Source organism: Capsicum annuum, chromosome 3 (genome assembly GCF_002878395.1).
Source record: "Capsicum annuum cultivar UCD-10X-F1 chromosome 3, UCD10Xv1.1, whole genome shotgun sequence".
Taxonomy (NCBI): domain Eukaryota; kingdom Viridiplantae; phylum Streptophyta; class Magnoliopsida; order Solanales; family Solanaceae; genus Capsicum; species Capsicum annuum.
This window is the reverse complement of record NC_061113.1, coordinates 40,749,340-40,753,476: the sequence shown is the minus strand read 5'-3', so window position 1 is coordinate 40,753,476 and position 4,137 is coordinate 40,749,340.

Sequence of the window (4,137 nt, the reverse complement as noted above, 5' to 3'; positions counted from 1 at the left end):
TGATCCTGTAGGGATTGGACCCACTAGTGGCACTGGAAGTGACACCCAGCTGATTCGGGTGGCCAGACTGAGCTGGGGGCAATTGTTCTAACTCTATAAACCCACCTCAGGACACTCTCTAACCCTGTGGACTGACTTGCCACATCCAAAATATACATCATTTCTGGCTATGCAAACACCCTGGTGGTTTTTTCCACACTTCTAGCAAAGGGAATTTATTCGGGAACTACGAATACTACTCTGAGGTTTAGGGACTGGTTCCCTATTTTTATTGCAATCTTTGAATTTCTCCACTAGAGCACTGACTGAAGATGGAGTTGGAACTAAGGATCAGGTAGAACTGAGAATGATTACCACCCTCTGACTTAGGTTGAGCGAAGTTGAAGCTATCTGTTCAAGCTCTTTTATTCTCTCTCTCCTTCTCTTTATTCTTAGCCTTATCTATCTGCCGAGCATAGACCATGGTCCTGGATTATTTCCATCTCCTTAATCAGCATTACGATCCCACACTCTATGACCACACAGCTAGACACACCCAACACAAACTTACTCATCTTAGATTTCCTATCTGCTACCACATGAGGGACATATCTGGACAACTAAGTAAACTTGAGCGAATACTCCTTTACTGTCATGTTTCCCTACATTATATTAATAAACTTCAAAACCTTCTCTTCCCTTAACTCTAGTAGGAACAACCTATCTAGAAAAATAGTGAAAAACTCCTCCATTCTATAGGCCCTGTATCCACGACCCTCTCTGCCTTTTACTGTTAGAACCATGAGTGATCCACATCCTGCAACTGATATGCGACCAACTCAACACTCTCACTAGCAGTCACCCCCATAATATCTGTCACTTTATTCACCTGATCAAGGAATTCCTGTGGGTCTTCATCTGACTTAGACCTGGTAAATGATGGAGGATCCATTCGGGTGAAGTCTCGAATTTTATCTGCAGTAGTATCGGCCACTAGTTTGGCCTGGGCAGCAACTGGGCATTTATTCTTGACTGGCACAGAATGAGCCAAGATGGTGAAATCTGCTTTGAATTCTTAGTATGAGACATGCTCATTCAGGGGAGGTACTAGCTGATTTCCAGTCCTTCTTCCATTAGTCCTTTTCGGAGGCATATTTTATAGAGGGAAGGGATAAAGAATTAGACTGAGAGTTTAACTTTACCTCATGCTCACTCATACGATATAAATACTAAAAGAAGGTAAACTTTTCCTAAAATGCCTTATAGCCTCTTGTCCATAAGTGTGGCGCGCTATACACCTATGAACAAAACTCTACTAGACGCGGCTTTCAGACTCCCTATGACTTTGTTGAACCTTAGGCTCTGATACTAAGTTTGTAACACCTCGAGTCTGCACCCCAAATGTCACACAGTGCTTGCGACCCCGAAGGACCACAAGCTAACCCATGATTGGTACCTACTGTGATCACTAATAATAATAATGAAATAAGTGTGGAAATTAGGTATAATCTACCATAAGGTTCATAACTAAAATCAGATACTGAATACTGATAAATAAATACTAAAAATTGAACATTTGTCTAAAATAATCAATTCTAAAAGCCTCTAACTGGTTGAAGGTGGAGTTGATGGGATAAGTCCCAAACTAACTCCAACAACTGAAAAATAAACTACAATACTTAAATGATGTCTATGTATTTGAACTATAAGGACTCACCAAATCATTGCTAATAATCTGGGCTACTAAGTATGGTCAGAAGACCGTGTGTCTGAACCTATGATATAAGACATCATAGCGCAAAAGAAAGCTATGCGTCAGTACTTTAAATGTACTGATATGCTAGGTGAGGTAAGGATGAATGCATGGGTTCATATGCATGAATAACAGCTGATTGAATAATATGAATATAAATGAATGAGAGTACATGTCTATCTAAAACTGCTGTAAATACTGATTATGTAATGCTATGCACATAACTATGTATACTGTAACTAAGATCACATTAACACTGGACAATGAGTTCTAAAACTAAATGACTGATGTCTGAGTTTACTGATATTGTATTACTATTATCTGAGTAACTATTTCTGACAATCCTAACTTTGTGGGACAAAATTGAGTTTTGTTCTGAGCTGGGGGACTGTATCGGGCAGTCTTAATTCTAAAACTAAACTGAGGTCTTATACTAAGTCTGAAACTAAAACTAAAATTGTGGGAGTGTTCCTCTAACCAACATACCCCAATTATGAACTGAATTGGGGTCTAACCTGTGACCTCAGTTGGAATATTGTTAGCACCTTGCCAAGGGATACTAACAATGGCTATGAGTTAACTCTCTCTGGAAGAAAGATATTTTTTCAACCTTCACTGGCGGGAAAACTCATACGAGATGTATCAGCCCTAGTCTGGTTGGAGCATATCTCAACCTTTGTTGGCTATGTAGTTCTGTACCACAAGGATTGCTACCAAGGAAAAACCTTTACTGACAGGAATGTCCCCATCCCTGGGTTCGCTCGGTGCTGATTCCTACTCCCAACGGTATAGACACTGAATTAATTTTCAAAGTATACTAGTCTTGACTGCACTGTTACTGATAATGCCAACTGACTGAACTAGACTGAGTTCACTAAGTTCTGTTGACTGACCGAATACACTAAGTTTTGTTAACTGGCTGAATATACTGAGTTCTATAACTTACTAAGTACTACTGTATGTGAAATCACTGAGACTATTCTAAAACTACTGTAAATCTAGCAAAACAGCTAGATTGTCGGGTATTAGATACCTTCAGGACTCAATTGCATAGATAGTAAAACGTAACATAATCTTGAAAGTACGATAACTAGTCACTTTATCACAATTCATTCTTTAAGGTATTTTATCAAACACTTGTATGGTATAAACTTGTATACATACTAACATGGTATGATTTCACTATTCAACTCACATGAGTACTTTATCAAACATTTGGGGACATAATCTGTGCACATAATAATAATCAACATGCAAGCATCATGATCACAATTCCAACTCACAAATTCAAGGGGATTTGAACATAAATCCATATAACCCTATACACGTGTAAATTACTTCACATGAAACTTGTAATAAATTATGGATTTAAAACCCAAATAACATCAGAATCATTAATACAATTAATTTGACATGAAATTCATGAAAGCAATCATCTTGTAATTTAAAAAGGGTTCTTAAACTATAAGGGTGGAAGGAAATCCTTGGACGAACAACTAATAGTAAGACCCCAGAAAATCCTCTCGGAGTTTGAGCCTTAGAGAGTGTTGATTAAAGTGTTAATCTGGACCAAAAAGGTTGAGAAGTATCTTCCCAAGTGAGAAGTATTTTGAACAGTTTATAATTTCCCTAATTAAGAGCGTAGAGCATTGAATAAGCTTTTCATCGATACCAAATTTGACAGTCGGGGAAAGAGTTAAAGCCATTTTAGTGAGAAAGTGTGAAACCTGGAACTTTAGCGCATCACGGAGCCAGCCAAAATGGCAATCGTCCAAATCCAGTGAGCCTCCCCGATTATGGTGCATCACGCCAAGGCTTAATTTCAGAGTTGTCAATTTCCAGTGAACCAATGCGATTCCACCGCATCGCAGTGCCTTTCCAGTTTGCAACCAAGGTGGCAACTCAATTTCCACTGCATTACGCCATCAAGCAGTTACCCGATTATCCAATTTCAAGTAAGCTGGCGCGATTATGGTGTGTCGCGCCAGCATGTAAAATCAGAATTTTTCAGTTTAATTCCAAGGGTGAAAAAGGTCTTTTCCCAAACCCTATATATACTCCTTAACACAGGATTTGGCCTCATTTGACCTAAAAATACTAGTTTTCTCTCAAAGTTGTTCTAGAACAAGGGCTAGAGTTTTTACAAATTCAAAACCCTTTCTTCTTTTTCAAGAGAAATCAAGAAATCAAGAATCTCTTTAAGGAATTTCAAGAAAGAGTTTCTGTAAGGTATTTAGATGTTGATTCTTGGGTCCCTTTCATCCAAGAATCTCAAGAACCCTTTTTCAAAAATTCAAAGATTTTATGTTTATGAGTTTCCGAAATTCATGTTCATGCTATTATTTAGGTTTGATTTATGTTTGTTTGCAAGGTTTTCAAGTTTTGACCCTAGTAGATGATATTCA